The following is an 18,010-nucleotide window of genomic DNA, read 5'->3' as shown; positions in this document are numbered from 1 at the left end:
AACTACTATAACATTGCCCCCTATATACAAGAATATAAATACTATAACCCACACAAGCTTCAAAGAGATGTCGGCACTATCGCTTTCAGTGGTGAGGAATGTGTTCACAAATGTGTTTTAAGCGTAGGAAGTGTCACTCTTGGTATCTCGGGTAACAAGATTGTTCAAACCCGATTGCCTATATGTGGTGCTCAGACTGGTTTGCAGATATAAGTCCATCCAACATAATGCACAAACCAGTAGCACTCACCAGTCTTCAGGCAGTACGTATCTTTATTTCAGGGTGACATCAAACAGGTTGGTGTGGGGCAGGGGGAGACAGATCCAGTAGATGCCGTACCCTCAGGCTACAGCCATTTCGCGGGTAAAATTCCCGCTTTCTCAAGCTATTAAGATTCAAGCTCATAGGCCACCACCAACACCATGTTCTTCCAACAGGCACAAGATGAGAAAAACTATTTCAGCAGAGTATAGACACCCAGATGACAATACAAGATAAGTTAAGGACATTCAAATTAAGGTCCAAAGTGCAGAGAAAGCGGGAAGTTTACCCGCGAAACGGCTGTAGCCTGAGGGCACGGCATTTACTGGATCTGTCTCCCCCTGCCCCACACCAACCTGTTTGATGTCACCCTGAAATAAAGATACGTACTGCCTGAAGACTGGTGAGTGCTACTGGTTACCTTTCTGTTGCTTTCCTACCTGGCTTGTGCATTATATAAATACTATAATACTGCTCCTATATACAAGAACAACTACTATAATACTGTTCCTATATACAAGAATATAACTACTATAATACTGCTGCTATATACGAAAATATAACTACTATAATACTGCTCCTATGTACAAGAATATAACTACTATAATACTGCTCCTATGTACAAGAATATAACTACTATAATACTGCTCCTATGTACAAGAATATAACTACTATAATACTGCTCCTATGTACAAAAATATAACTACTATAACACTGCTTCCTATATACAATATATAACTACTATAATACTGCCCCATATATACAAAATTATAACTACTATAATACTGCCCCTATATACAAGAATATAACTACTATAATACTGCTCCCTATGTACAAGAACATAACTACTATAATACTGCTCCTATGTACAAGAATATAACTACTATAATACTGCCCCTATATACAAGAATATAACTACTATAATACTGCTCCCTATGTACAAGAACATAACTACTATAATACTGCCCCTATATACAAGAATATAACTACTATAATACTGCTCCCTATGTACAAGAACATAACTACTATAATACTGCACCCTATATACAAGAATATAAGTACTATACACTGTCCCCTATATACACATAGTATATATACATATAGTAGTATATAACTACTATAAAACTATATATATATATATATATATATATATATATATATATATATATATATACATACACACAAATATTTATGTAAACATACAGGATTATATGCGGTACTATGCTATGGTATTATGGGGGTTGTATCTGAACAGTCTCAATAGCAGGATTCATAGTTATTGTGATCAGTGAGCAGAACATGACTAGATTGATTCCAGCATTGTCAGAGTTAATGGCGTCATCCACACGACCCTGTGTGTGGTCCCTGTCAGGGTGCGGTGGCCATAAACACATTATTGTATTCTAATAACTTACTTATTCCTCAGTCATTGAAGGCGAAATACAATTAATGATGATGAATAATCGGCGCGGTTTATGAGGCGACACAGAAGGAAACATAGTTTGAGGCTATGGAGCAGGTCGATGACTTCTATGTGCTATGCAGTAAGTAGTAGCCACAGCTGTCAAAATTCTGCTAGTTGCCCTTGGCAACAGACAACACTAAACAGGGTGAGCTGTAATACCGTAGACAACCCATGGATAACAGTGGCGCTGTTTTTGGAAAAAATAAAGTCCTGGAACAAGCAGTCCAAGTATCTAAAGCGATGAAAAAGTATCTAAGTGGCTGTCACGGACTGTCCGTGTAGATGGATAACGTAGCTCCAGGGCTTCTTCACAAAAAGGCAATTATAGTGAGGATTACAGGAGTGCTGAACGTCCCACCCTCTATACCCCCAGGACAAGAACATCAGAATTGAGGTCTGAACGGCTGCCATGAATGATCTACTTTTGGTGTCATCGGTATCACGTAGTTCTCCGGGTCACCACAGAGGTCAATGGGAATGTTGACCACAATGATCATCAAATACCAGGGCTTCATGGTAACGCACTGTATCACTGCTTAGGTGAGTGAATGGAGACCTATCGTGACCCACAAGTGGCCGTGACTTAACAGTCAAAGAAATCCATCTCTTATCCCTTGTGACTGTCAGGTTGCAGCACGTTATACTGCGACCTTTCATGTCCGTCCGTCCCCCTCAAATTACATTGAATTCTGTGGGAAAATGTCTGACATATATGCTTAAAATGTAATTATAATAGCCATAAAAGTAAGTGATGGCTATAAAAAATAAAAATAAATAAAAGAAAAATTGTAATACAAAAATGTTTAAAAAATATATATATATATTTACGGCCTAACAGAAACATATTCTTAGCCCATTTTCTTGACCTTGCACCACAGCCATGATCACCCCTGTGGTGACCAAAATTTACCAAAATTTGCCAGACATGACACAAGTCAAACTCTGTCCTTTTGGCTCAATGATGACCTGGCTCTTCTGGGCTCCTAAGTAAAGAACAGTCACTGTTCACTTCTGTTAAGGTCTGTTCATATCTGGTCTATTGTTCTGTTCAATTAGATGCCCTAATAATTCTTTTTGGTTTCTGTTAGAGACTTTCCCAGGACCCTGAAAGGCACATTTCTCCTCATACAGTAGAATGTATCCCCTAACTCACTATTTCAACATAACACAGAAAAGCTGGATGTCCAAGTTTCTAGTAAAGCTTTGGTAGCCACAGTGGTCACCACCCAGCTTTTCCAGACTCCTGAAAAGCAAGTCATGCATCTAGTTCCCTGTACACTTATCCAGTCATATACATGTCTGCCTGTATACTGCTCCAATGCAAGGAAAGAGAATCAAATGTTTAAAGTTCTAGAAAATATAGGATGGTGATACTGGTTATCACCCAGCTTTCCCAGAAACCTGAATGCCCAATCTCTCATGTCTTGTAGCTCACAGTGTAGTTCTGCCGCCATACTAAATATTTCATCATTACAAGAATTAGATGTTTTGCACTCTATAGGGGCCATATTATCTTACATCTAGCTTTCCCAGAATCCTGAGAAGCAGACCTGTCACATGATGTAGTTCCGTGCATATCTGTATAGTAACACACGTCTACCTAAATGCTGCTACATTGCAAGAAAGCAGAATTAAGTTTTAAAAAAATACTAGAAAATCTATGGCGGCTGTACTGGTTACCCCCCAGCTTTTCTAGACTCCTGAACAGCAAGATGGCTAGCTTTTCTACAGGCACACGTGCCATTACTTTATCTTGGGTGGTTACCAGATAAATGTGATACCCTAGGAAACCCATAGTGGTGGGTACCAGGCTTTCCTAGAGCCCTGAAAAGCAACAGTTTATTCTTGTACAGCGATAGGTCTCTGTACCCTAATTGTTAGATGTCTGTAGAAAACCTCTGGTGGTCATATTGGCTGCCCCCTACCTTTCCCAGACTCCTGAATGGCAAACTTGTCTAGGTATAGAGTCATACGTGATCCCTCCAATTAGAAAATCTGCTAATTCACCCAGCTTTCCCATATGCAGACAGCTCTATATACTGGTGGGGGCTCTTCCACTGTGTTAGAAGAGAGAGCGCACCAGTCTGACAATGGCGGAGGATGAGGAAGGGAAGGGTTAATGAACAGCGCTTATTTGGTTGGAACAAATGAGAATCAGTAGAAACTGGAAATGATAAAAGGAGACAAGGAAGAAGAAAAAGAAGCTTTTTTAGAACTGGATGTGTGAAAATCTGCTTACGGGATTAATTCTGCAAATGTAGGGACGGAAATAAATAAATATAAGCGTGAAAAAAAAACACAAAAATAGAGCGTTTTATGCGTCTCCTGGGATCAGGCGCCATGCCATGAACTTCATACTTTATTCATCAATAGAGATCACATATAACAGGGGCCTCCCCAACCCTGGGGGGCGCTCTCAGGAGGAGGAGGTACAAACACATCAAAATATTATCAGGAAAATCAGCAATCCGATTACAAATTAACAGAATATTGGAGAATTGTAATGTATACATTATTGTATATTGGTCAGTTATCAGACAGGTATTATTTCTCTTCTCTCACTGAGCTATAATGTTTTTTAATACATATATATATATATATATATATATATATATATATATATATATATATATATATATATATATATATATATATACACACACTTTAAAAGGGTTTTAAAATCAACTGATGCAGACAGCACTTATCAGCTGCTGTATGTCCTGCAGGAAACGGTGTATTCTCTCCAGTCTGACACAACGCTCTCTGCTGCCACCTCTGTCCATGTCAGGAACTGTCCAGAGCAGTAGAGGTTTTCTATGGGGATTTGCTGCTACACTGGAGAGTTCCTGACATGGACAGAGGTGGCAGCAGAGAGCACTGTGTCAGACTAGAAAAAATACTTCACTTCTTGCAGGGCATACGGCAGCTGATAAGTATGGGAAGACTTGAGATTTTTAAACAGAAGTAAATGACAAATCTGTATAAACTTTCTGAAACCAGCTGATTGAAAAGAATTTTTTTTTCGCTGGAGTACCCCTTTAAGAAGAGCAATGAGGCATGCACAGCAGCTGTTTTGCTCCATGGGTCTGAATGGCTAATAACAGCAGCCTGTGTTTTACATTTTGTGTTGTCTGTCCCTTTAAATGTGACTGCAGTAAAGGCATTCACAGCAAATGATTCTAGCGGCTCATTAACATATGAGTGAATACGAATACTTCGTCACAGCACCGCAGAGGATCGCCGGCACCCGAGGGAAGAATAAAAGCTGTCAGCGCACGCTCACTAAACACAATATTAATTTTTATTTTCATGGACTATAAACTTGATTAATGCAACAAAAAAAAAAAAATTCCCCAGCACGCTGCAATGGCGGCACACAATGTAACGATGCCATAAACATAATAACAGTATACAGATTGTACGCAGCGCTCAATAATCAGGGGCAAGAAACGGCGGGAAGATTGATCGGCCGCTGTGAAAGATGACAGGCAGGATTGTAGGCCTTTCTCTTAGGGACGTAATGAGGATCCCACCGCGTATCGTCATCATCATCATCATCATCATTAATAGGTCGCTATCGACTGTCACACGTAAAATATGAACCCTCATAATATGGCTGAAGACGTGGCACTTAATGCATCAAGTATTATCACGCTCTCTGCCGTCCATTAAAATGCCATTGACTGACGCTGACATTGGGAAGCCATCGAGACACGGCGGCAATTAGGTTCTCCCCAAATGCCATAGTCAAGGATTTACAAATGTCACCTCCATAATGGTGGATATCGCATCCCATTGTCCTGTGTTGTTTCCATTAGGAATATAGGAATTCAAGTACTGCAATCATGGAATAGAAGCTGGTATGGTACCCCCTACCCATCCCCAATAACAAAGTGGGCATAAACACCTCTAATTTGGTTCCTTGCAGTCCAATGGTGACTATTTTGGGTCAATTGAACCATAGGATAAGCATGGGTACAAGCTGGATTACCGCTATGCCATTTTGTGACAAACGGCACCTGTCCCATTATATACGAACAGAGCCTAAGTGATAAATGTTATACCAGTGAGGATCCATGCAAATTGCTATAGCAGGGGAACCTCCCGTACCCCCCCCCCCCCTCCTCTTAACCCAAAGAAAAGAAGAAATCCTCGGTCAAACTCTATGGGAGTGACAAGAGCAGACAGGTTCTAACACCATCTTAAGAAGTTATTCCCCTATGCATACCATGGTGATAACAATGGGGGTCCATCCCTGAAGTGAATGGGGCACGGCCAGTGCTTTATTTATTCTGTTCTTCTGAGCTCAAGTCTTAACAATGTCCGGAAGCCCCATAGAGAATGAATGGAGTGCAGGTCACAGATGGAGAGTGTGTTCTACCATTCACGTCATCCATGGGGGTCCCCAATGGTTGGACTCCTACCCATCAGCTTGCTACCTTGTATCCTGTACACAGAATTGCCCTTTAAGCAAAAACTGTTTTTTTCTAAGCCTTTTTCTTCTTTGTGATGCTTTCCAACCACACAGTGCGTTCCAGGCACATATATATATATATATATATATATATATATATATATATATATATATAAATATTTTAAATATCTATGTATGTATGTATATAATTGTTAGTGGCTTTTTTTTTATCCTGCACTAAAAAAAGATTAGAATAACTTGTGTCTGTGATGGGAAAAAAACACAATAGAAAAAATGTACGGTACATGCTATAACACCACAAAGTTACAAAAACTGCATTAAAAAAAAACACACAAATCACAAAATAAAACAATTCAGTTGTAATGTAAAAAAAAAAAAAAAAAAAAGATTGAAGGGGAACTCCAGCAAACCCATAAATTTTTTTTTTTTTTTTTTTAAAAGCATATAGGTGCACTCACCAATCCCCCACTAATTATTTTACATCATGGCATCTGCCTTGGAAACTACATCTCCCAACATGCACTGCACCTCAGAACACACTGCCGCTTACCTCCCCATCTTGCAGTATCCGCCCACCACTGGCTTAATCTGCTTCTACTTTGTACAGTAAACACAGTATATATCTATCTAACTTGCAGGGCAAACAGAAGAGAAAGATCATGTGTTCTCTGTCTCAGAAGGGAGGGGGAGGACAGAAAAGGTGAGACAGAGTGGACCAGGAAGTGAGGATTTTCAGCAGCTACAGGGTGTAAGTCAGGATGTGCTGCAGACAAATGGCCCAATTCATGTAATAGAAACCAATGACACACAAGCTTAGATTATAAACGAGGACTGAACAGGGTTAAATCTTTCTCAACCAGAGTTCCTCTTTAAGATAGTCTTCGCTGTCAGTAATAAGGTCAAATTATAGCTACCATACAAGATCTGGACTTTCTCTGGACGATTCCACGATCTAGTTTACGTCCTGAAAACCGTCCAGATTATAAGGTTTTCCACAGACTATATAAATAATTTTGTAGAATTATGTTTAGAACCTGGAGACAACCAAGCCTGACGTTATAACAATGCAGATGTTCTGAACGTTCCCGGCACCATATGTGTCACCGTCTGTCATATCGTCTCCTACTAAAGTACAATCCCACACACACCTAACGCACGGGCTCAGATCTGGCAGCAGAAAAGCACCTGTTATCTGTGGAACAGGATTCTATAGATCTATTATCCATCCATATATCCAGTGCAGCCTGAATAGGACTCCCATACGGTGCACATACACACACACAGCGCACACATCCGTTAGCACACAAAGGCTCAGTGTCACGTCGCGAGCGGCTTCATTTACTGCCTTAACTCCCATGAATCATAAACAAGACGCGCTAACTTTTTCCTGATGTGGCAAAGTGCCGAGCCAAAGAAAAATATTGACTTTTTGTTCAGAAAAATCAATAGGTATTTTTTTTTCTTCACGGCTGGGCTGTCAAGTTTATTCATAGCGCCTTTTCTTCCCCATCAGCATTCTTGATTATGAAATGACAGAAGGATTCTGCTACCCCGTGGACCTGACACTGTTCTTTACAATATGACGTACATCGAAAAAACATAGAGAAGAGGAATATTGGAAAATAATGATGTTGTAAAAGCAGTACACGCCCAGCATAAGCTTCAATCTTATCTGTATGAACAAAATAAATATAGATATAAATCATCTTTTTGGATAGAATTACGTCAAAATGCCCATCTGGCAAAGCCACCAACCCTTGGGTTCTGAAAACAAGATTATGTCATCGCAAACAGGGCTGTCCATGCTGCCAGATGGCCCATCTTAGTACCCCTGAAAACACAGCCTGAAGCTAGGTATCTGGCCCCAGGCCCTAGATTAGTGGCGACAACGGACAGCCAAGCCGGTGGCCTTGGGTTCTTTACTGTGGCCACCTTGTCCCTCGTGGCAAAATTTAAGCTTACAAAGTACCTTCTATATCTGAAAATTAATTATAGCGGTACTGTGGAAAAGATATGTTCTTTATGTACGTAGATAGAATTTAAAGGAGGCCAGTCCACTGTCTAGAAACCTGGAGCTACATGCATCACTCATGGAACTGACAATTGGATAGCAGACATAGTATTCCATGTTTCAGAGGCTATACTGCTCTACTAGCTACATCTCAACTTTCCCATAGGGCCTTTACTAAGGGAGGAGGGATTTAAGCAGCAAAGGGCAAATCCTCTAACAGGATTGTACTTTTCCATTGATTGATTCCATTTAAGAAATCGTTTAAGATCCAGGCTCATAGGCCACCACCAACACCATGTTCTTCCAACAGGCACAAGATGAGACAACTATTTCAGCCGAGTATAGACACCCAGATGACAATACCAGATAAGTTAAGGACGTTCAAATTAAGGTCCAAAATGCAGAGTATGAACATACACTTTGGGTGGTAGAGGCCGATACTTTCCATCAATCTCGATTTTGTCGGGACAAGCTTGTCACCCAGCCTGGACAATGGATGGGGTTTCTACAAATCCCACCTATTGTTGGACATTTTGGGTGGTCTGAGGGTGGCGTTAAAATACAAATATTCCCCCCAAAAATTATTTCTTTACAATTCACAAGCTGACAGCGCTTTGAAATACATTATATATTGGTTGAAATATTTAAAATTCCTGTTTGGTCAAACTGACACCAGCAAAGAAGTTTTTGTAAAACCAGGCCAAATACTATTCTAAAACAGTACAATTTTCCTTATTCTTTGAATAGATTTCTAGTTGGAAAAAAAAAATTAATCACCTTTTGTTCAGCACTGGTGCTATAAAAAATATATATAAATAAATCAAATAAAAAATTTAATACTTAAAAAACTATATAATTAGAAAACAAATTAAATGTTCAATTAAAAATATGTGAAAACTAAACTCAAAAAAATCATACACATACAATTTAAAATATATATAAATAATATTTAAGCTGTAAAGCATCAAAAGGTCAACTCCTCGCCTAAAACTTCAATGTAGGAATAAAAGGCCTTCTTTTATTTTGCCGCTAATGAAGGGCCCTTCTACCTTGTGTAAGTCGGCGGGAGCCTCCGCTGAATGGACAGAAGCTGTGACTGTTGGTCCATTGCTAATCATTAAAGTTCCTTGATAAGGAGGAGAGAGGGGAGGTCACTGAGCTTTTGTTACAGGTCAGGGGAGCACAGCGAGGCTCCTCTGCCTTCATTGTTAACAGGGACTAATCGCTGCTCTACTGGCCACTTGTATTACTAATAAAGTCAGATACCACAAGAGCAGAGCCCCCTCCCTCCTTCCGGGAAAGAAAAAAAAGCCCTGAGGAATGGTCAGAAAAACAAAAACTTATTTTTTTTTTATTACACACAGTTTTAAAGCTACATGGTTCTGATCTGGTGTTATGGAGCAATGGCCAGGTCTATAAGATTGGTTAGGCTGCATTTACACATTCCGTGCAAAGAAGATGTGCTACGGATCGGATTCACGGACCTTAAATCACCACGTATCATTATGATGCCAGGAGCTCCGAATCACTTTAAATCTTCACATCACTATACTGTAGTCATGCGGCTGAAGCAGTACCGCAAAGATTTGGCATCATAATGATACATGGAAAGATGTAGTAGGCTCTCTAGAGGAGGGTGGTGTGGTAGAGAAAATGTATATACTTAAATAAACAATGTGAAATAGTATTGAACATTTATTATAACCTTATGAATGGGTATGATGATTGGTCAGTACCTAATTGTACCAAAACAATGATTAAAAAAATATTCCAATAAAAAAACCTTAAAATAAATTCCAATTGTTATGCAATAAAATGTAAAAAATAAAATAAATAAAATGCAGAGAGCCAAGTGGTACCGGCTGCGCCGCGCCCACAGTCCACACAACAGTATTATGCGATTTTCCCGAGTTCCTCTATCAGATCTTAGATCATATCGGTATATATGATTATCGTGATCCCATTTGGCACAATATCAATCCTTGTGAGTCTTGTATGTTATATCAAGATAGCCAATGGATGAGTCTTTTAAATCACGTATCGCTTAGTAGTTTTATATAGCTGCAATAGAAGTAGCGGGCCCCATGCAGTCAGGCAATGTTTATTCATATCACAACCAAAAAAGAAAACAAATGCTGATTTTTCGTAGCAAACAACTTATGTATCTTTATTGAATATACATTAAGGGTGCCTTCACACCTACCGGATCCACAGCGGATCTCACTTCTGCGAATTCGGAGCGAGATCCACTGCGGATCCGGTACCATTCACCCTAATGATAGCACATACCCGCAGAGGGATTGACATCCCGCTGTGAGTACGAGCTTTAACCCCCTGATGGTCGCAGCCCCGCTCCATCTCCGCCTCCTGCAGCTCCACCGCTGCCCCATCAGCCCCGGCGCCCGCATCCCCGATCGCCGCCCGCATCCCTGATCGCCGCCCGCATCCCCCATCATCCCTGCAGCCATCACGCATTCCCGATCGCCGCCCGCATCCCCCATCATCCCTGCAGCCATCACGCATCCCAGATCATCCCCGCAGCCCGCCCGCATCATCCCAGCAGCTGCGCCGAGGAGCAGGTAATGTATGCTCTCGGCGGCGGCCGGCGGGCTGCAGGGATGATGCGGGGGGCTGCGGGCGGCGATCGGGGATGCGTGCCGGCTGCGGGGATGATCGGGAATGCAGATGGGCTGCAGAGATGATGGGGGATGCGGGCGTTGATCGAGGATGCGTGCGGGCGGCGATTGGGGATGCAGTCGCCGGGGCTGGATGGGGGCAGCGGTGGAGCTGCAGGAGGCGGGGATGCGGCGGGGCTGCAGGCATCAGGGGGTTAAAGCTCATACTCACAGCGGGATGTCAATCCCGCTGCGGGTATGTGCTATCATTAGGGTGAATGGTACCGGATCCGCAGTGGATCTCGCTTCAAATTCGCAGAAGTAAGATCCGCTGTGGATCCGGTAGGTGTGAAGGCACCCTAAAACAATTTCCATAAAAAAGAGAGACAGACCAAACATTAAAAAGAACAGTGACTATCCTAGAGGTGTTTCTACAGTAACCAAATCACATGTGCTGGAATCACTGACCAACAACAAATGTCACAGAACAGGGGGATATATTCTAAAGAATCATACAGTAGGACACTATAATAAATATAATAAATAATAAAGTGCTAGTGCATTCAGTTCATAGAGTAAACCTACAGCCAATTGATAAATCTCTTGTCCACCCTTCATCTATTATTATTTCCCCACCAAATCTAGAGATCCAGCCAGTTAGATACCTTTTGCGGTGATATATAGTGTGTATCCTCCAGGACGCCACCACCCCGACGCGCGTTTCGTTGCCTTCGTCCGGGGAAGGAGCAGGAGGAAAGGAGCAAGTAAACCTCCTGAAACGCGTTTAAGAATAAAGGGATAACGGAGCCATAATTACGATCCATTGTGATCTATAGTTCCCGAACCAAAGCCGTATCCTCACTATCAGTAGCTTCAAAAGAGCGCGCGCTCACTGACATGCGGACGCCATTAACGGCTCAAAGATAACCCCACATAGGACAGCACAAGGCACGAATTCAGACCACGTCCATAGAGCTTCCAAGCGGACCAAATATATCTATATTGTCAACCCTGACATCACCGCATTGGACTGTGAGAGCTGCCAACGACAAGGTGAGAGGTGGATTGCTCCACCACCATTAATCTAACTGTATCATTATTTGTTTACATATGAATAAACATTGCCTGACTGCATGGGCCCCGCTACTTCTATTGCAGCTATATAAAACTACTAAGCGATACGTGATTTAAAAGACTCATCCGTTGGCTATCTTGATATAACATACAAGACTTACAAGGATTGATATTGTGCCAAATGGGATCACGATGATATATACAGATATGATCTAAGATCTGATACAGGAACTCGGGAAAATCGCATAATACTGTTGTGTGGACTGTCTGCGCTGGGCGCGGCGCAGCCGGTACCACTTGGCTCTCTGCATTTTATTTATTTTATTTTTTACATTTTATTGCATAACGATTGGAATTTATTTTAAGGTTTATTTATTGGAATATTTCTTAATCATTGTTTTGGTACAATTAGGTACTGACCAATCATCATACCCATTCATAAGGTTATAATAAATGTTCAATACTATTTCACATTGTTTATTTAAGTATATATATTTTCTCTACCACACCACCCTCCTCTAGAGAGCCTACTACATCTTTCCATTTACTCCCACTCTCCAGGCGCTGAGACAGTAGTGCACTCGAAGGGGGTGATTTACGATATACTATATACATCAGTTAGGTGCAGCAAACCTTACTACTCTTTTCTCCTCATCATAATAATACAGACTGTAATTACGGAACTTGCGAATGCTGGCCAACTTGACATTTTAGGGATGGGGGGTCTGGTCTGGGTATGTGCACTCTGTGGCAAAGAATTGCATGTATTTTGAGGGGTAAACATCTCCAAAAGTTTTCAACTACAATAACTTGTTTGGCCTGTGGCCCATGAAGTGAATGGAAAAAAAAACTGCCAAAAAAATGGTATTCTGCATTAAAATCATGTGTTCCTTAGACAAAGGATAAGGTGTAACTTTTGCATCACTGGATCCCCCCCATAATCTTCAGAACAGGCCTCCAGATCTTTGTTATGAATGGAGTGACAAGTTGCATGTATCCGTTGTCTATGGAGCTACCAAATCACTAGCCATGTATCTTGACTTTTTTATGGGTTGGACCACAATCTTGAGCAGGGGTGTCAAACTTACGGCCCTTCAACTGTAGCAAAACTATCATTCCCATAATGCCGGGACAGCCAAAGGTTTGTCACAGTGCCCCTCAACTATAATGTTTCATTTATGACCTCGTAATAAGGGTAAGAGAGACTTTACGGACCCACTCAGGCTCTCTGGGCAGCCTCTACAGCTACACCCCTAAACAGCTAAGCCCGTGACAACCCAATGCAATAATTTGCATACCTTTTCCCATGGATGCCAAGAGAAACCCCCTACTCCTTTTTTCTTATTATACCATATAGGCAATCCCTACAACAGAATCATTTAAGCAGAACCACAGGTGGTCTAGGTACTGGGAAATAGACACTAACATTACAATTATATAAAATAAGGGTGTTAAAAAAACACTAACATTTCCACCCACTGTGGCCAAAAACATGGTTCCCAACATCCAATAATCCAGAATCTATTTGGAATCTATGGGGGAGATTTATCAAACATGGTGTAAAGTGAAACTGGCTCAGTTGCCCCCAGCAACCAATCAGATTCCACCTTTCATTCCTCACAGACTCTTTGGAAAATGAAAGGTGGAATCTGATTGGTTGCTAGGGTCAACCATATATATTTACGGATGGATAGAGTCATAAAAGAAGTATATATATATATATATAAGCAATAAAACAACATAAACCCAGACTGGTGTCTACAGCATGGCATAAATCTTTACCCAGATGCCATAGATTAAACATGGCAGAAGAAGGAAAGTCAATGCCATGTTATTCCCCTACAGCCATTCCTCTTCATCTCCGGCGCTGTATGGATAAAAAATTCCCAGCCATCCCCAAGTTACGGGATTGTATTTACATCCGTCTTGTTGAGAGGCAGCGGATTCTCTCAGGTTATTTTACAGTCATTCTTTTGCTTTCTTTTCTTCGAGGTTGTATCTTCAGAGATTATCACATTGTTCGTAAAAAACGTAAATGAAAACTCACACAAAAGAACGGTTTTAATTACATTTTCGATCTTCTTTTCAAAGCCGCAGTGACAGACGACATCTCTCAACTTGCATTAGAAAAGTGCCGCTAAATGGTATCCTCATTTGCATACTGCGAGCGGCCATCACGTAGATATGAAGATGGGGGAGGGAAATAATACGGGTAAAAAGGAAATGAAAATGGAAAGTAAACAAAATTATCCTGGAGTGTCCCAGAGCAGGTGTGCCGCTACTTCTCTGCTCCACCTTTAACAGGTATTTCTGTTGTACTCTGGGCTGAAGTGTGTATTTCACTACTCTACCACTTGGTGTCTCACTATTCTTGTCCTGTACACAGCTGAAGGTATTAAAAAGGTTAAAGGGGTATTCCAAGAAAAACTAACTTGTCCCCTACCTCCGACCTCCGTACCCCTCTGCATTCTCCATATCAGCCCGTGGCTCCTTTGTATAGACTAGAGACGCGGGTACGACGGCTCCAAAGATCCGCAGGTCACCTGCGTACCCGTGGTTCTATTCAAAACAAAAGGAGCTGATATGAAGATTGCCGGGATTTACAGAGGTCGGACCCCCCCCTAAGATCTCTCATTTGTCCTCTATCATGTCCTCTATCCCAAAGAAAATAGGTAAGCCAAAAAAGGCTGCATGTAGAAGAGACATAAAAAATTGTTAAATTTCTTTCCTTGACGCATTACCTAAATCAGTGGTACTTTTTGTTTCCAGCAATGATCAGCTGGGGTGCAGAGCTAAAAGGTGTACCTGTCGTTATAAAAAAAAACTTCTGACATACCAGATTTACGCGTTAAAAGTTTTGATCCTTCAGGTCTGAGTGTTCAGACTCTGACCAATTGTGAAAATGAGTGGGGAAAAGACCACGCTGCCGCGGGTCCCTCCCCGGTCTCTGTCAGCGAAAAGAGTCGGGCTCATAGACTTAAATTATTAGGGCAGTATTACATGTCCCGGTGAGTGCTAGATCTACTAGATCGGCGCTCGCTTGCTGGGCCCATATACAGCTCGATAATCGTGCATCTAGGGCTGCACAGACATCAGGATGATTTTAGTAGGTCAGGACCTAAAACATGATCAGCCGATATTCATTGCTTTATTACACAGAGATGATGGTCAGGCTGATTTGGCAGATCCTTGCTCTGTGTAATAGAGTTCTTAGTCCGACTGATCACGTGACACAGACTTGGGAGAAGACCGCACTAAGCTTGGTCTACTCCTGGCTTGGAACACTCAAGCGACTCTCAGCGGCTAAGGAAGTTGGATGCAGCCCTAGGGAGTCCCTGAAAACATCGATACAGCCATAGGCTGCTGTATCCAAGGTTCCAGGACTCTCTAGGGCTGTATCAAACTTCTCTTGGCACCAGGAGTAAAATGCTGAGAGTTCGGGTTCCAAAAAGTTGCTAAACCAGGACCATTTCCTCAAGTCCTGGTTCCTAATACACATACTTAGCACCCTGTCTCCACATACAGATAACAATTAACACTACCGTACAGTGACCCCACCACCATATACTACATAATTTAGAGAATAGTGTCAAAAGTAAATAGCGCCATAGGGTGTTCAGATACTACCAACATATAGTAACCAAGAAGCTCTATACATAATAGCAGTGCTATATTATGACCCTATAATACCGTTACAATAGTCTCAGGCACTACTCGCACGTTAGAAAATAGTTTCTGGCTCTACTCGCACGTTAGGGCCGCACTAGACCAGTCAGCTCCCCCATCCAGCTGTCTGTCTGTTCCTCTTTACGTCTTCCATATAAACGATGCACGCATTGTAAGCAGAAGACAGTGACGACGGAAAGCGTACTCTACATATTTATCAGGCATGTTGAAGGGCCGCATTGAAAGAGCGCTGCTTGTGATTTGTAGACACGGTGAATACACCATGTATTATTGATGAACATGAGTGGGTGATGTTACATCAAGGAGAAAACCACGATTACACGAAGCAGAAACACTTATAGGACTTCTTACGAAAACCTATTTGTGGCGGCGAGTTCCGACGGCTGCTGAGAGCCACTCGCAAGGCAAGGGAAGAGTTAACTGCGCACCGCTCCTCCGAATGCCGGCGAAACCAAAATACAACATAATTCTATTATAATAATATACTTACAGATAATTACACACCGAACACGATGGCTGCTATTATCCGCAAGTAGGGAGTCAGCGCACTACCGGGATCTATACTCAGCACAATGGATACGCCACTTGTCCGTGTATACACACACAACCGAAGTCGGAATGAGAATATCCCCACAAAGCGAACAAGACTAATGATACTGTCTGCTAGATAAATAGTGCTGGGATGGCGATTATATCAAGCAAACAGGACAGGAGAGGTAACACTGTGCAATAACCCACAGATACAGTACAATAAAATAGATATTGATTCAATCACTACAAAGCTACAAAAGTATTACTGAGAGGAGACAGAGGGCAAAAAACACAAACCGATGTACCAACTGTCCATAGAGGGCAGTATTATAGTAGTTATATTCTTGTATATAGGAGTAGTATTATATTCTTGTATATAGGAGCAGTTTTATAGTAGTTATATTCTTGTATATAGGAGGCAGTATTATAGTAGTTATGGTTCAGGGAAGAAAAAGAGTGCTGCACCTCACACCTATGGCTGACACTAGTGCCTCTCGGCTGCATAAAAAAACATCAGAATTCTGTATGTGAATTGATCAAGCCACACTGCTCCATGTACCACGTGCAGGTATCTGATACACATGGGTCCCTACACTAAGTCCACACTGTGCCGATCAGTGACCACCACCCCCGCAGGCGTGCATGGGCAGGGGAGGGAGGCCATGGAACGGCCCTGCAACCCCCATGCCACAGGACCAGACCCAAAATGCCCCCCCCCCCCAAAAAAAACTCCCAGACAGCACCGCTGGCAGAGGAAGCTGCCCCCAAACAGCACAAGTGTGAATAAGGTATTGCGCTCACCATTGCTACTGCAGATAGAATGGCACAAACAGGAGGAATAAAAGCACATGCACTCAGGTGTCTCCTGCTAATTGCGGTCATGTGGGTCTTCCAGGAGGAGTGCAAAAACACTGAGAAAAGAGAGAAACAAAATACCGTTCAGGGAAGAAAAAGAGCGCTGCACCTCACACCTATGGCTGACACTAGTGCCTCTCGGCTGCATAAAAAACTTTAGAATTTTGTGTATGAATTGATCAAGCCACACTGCCCCATGTACCGCGTGCAGGTATCTGATACACATGGGTCCCTACACTGTGCCGGTCAGTGACCCCCCCCCCCCCCCCGCAGGCGTGCACAGTCAGGGAAGGGAGGCCATGGAACAGCCCTGTGACCCCCATATAACAAGACCAGACCCAAAAATGCCACACCAGAACCCGGCCAGCACCGCCGGCTTAGAAGGTCGCCCCCAGACAGCACGAGTCTGGATAAGGTATTGCGCTCAGGTATTGCATAACTACTATAATACTTCCCCCATATACAAGAATATAACTACTATAATGTGGAAGTAACCTCCATTAAAGTTTCCCAGCGGCAAACTACATCGGTGAGTGCACGTTTCTTCTACCTTTTACCTTGTACATAACTACTATAATACTGCTTCTATATACAGGAATATTACTACAATAATACTCCCCCTATGGTGTATCAGATACCTGCACGCGGTACATGGGGCAGTGTGGCTTGATCAATTCATACACAAAATTCTGATGTTTTTTATGCAGCCGAGAGGCACTAGTGTCAGCTATAGGTGTGAGGTGCAGCACTCTTTTTCTTCCCTGATCCGTATTATAGTAGTTATATTCTTGTATATAGGAGTCAGTATTATAGTAGTTATATTCTTTTATATAGAAACAGTATTATAGTAGTTATATTCTTGTATATAGGAGGCAGTATTATAGTAGTTATATTCTTGTATATAGGTGGCAGTATTATAGTAGTTATATTCTTGTATATAGGGGGCAGTATTATAGTAGTTATATTCTTGTATATAGGGAGAAGTATTATAATAGCTATATTCTTGTAAATAGGAGCAGTATTATAGTAGTTATATTCTTGTATATAGGGGCAGTATTATATAGTTATATTCTTG

At 41.8% G+C, this 18,010-nt stretch overlaps 1 protein-coding gene across 11 annotated transcripts in view; it reads right to left on the bottom strand.

Annotated features, from left to right (window-relative positions):
* The window catches only part of TENM4 (teneurin transmembrane protein 4), an 890,102-nt gene that overhangs the window by 147,229 nt on the left and 724,863 nt on the right, over positions 1 to 18,010 (bottom strand). The window lies entirely within an intron of this gene.

Source organism: Dendropsophus ebraccatus, chromosome 5 (assembly GCF_027789765.1).
Source record: "Dendropsophus ebraccatus isolate aDenEbr1 chromosome 5, aDenEbr1.pat, whole genome shotgun sequence".
In the NCBI taxonomy this organism is placed as follows: domain Eukaryota; kingdom Metazoa; phylum Chordata; class Amphibia; order Anura; family Hylidae; genus Dendropsophus; species Dendropsophus ebraccatus.
This window is presented reverse-complemented; position numbering and strand designations above follow the sequence as displayed.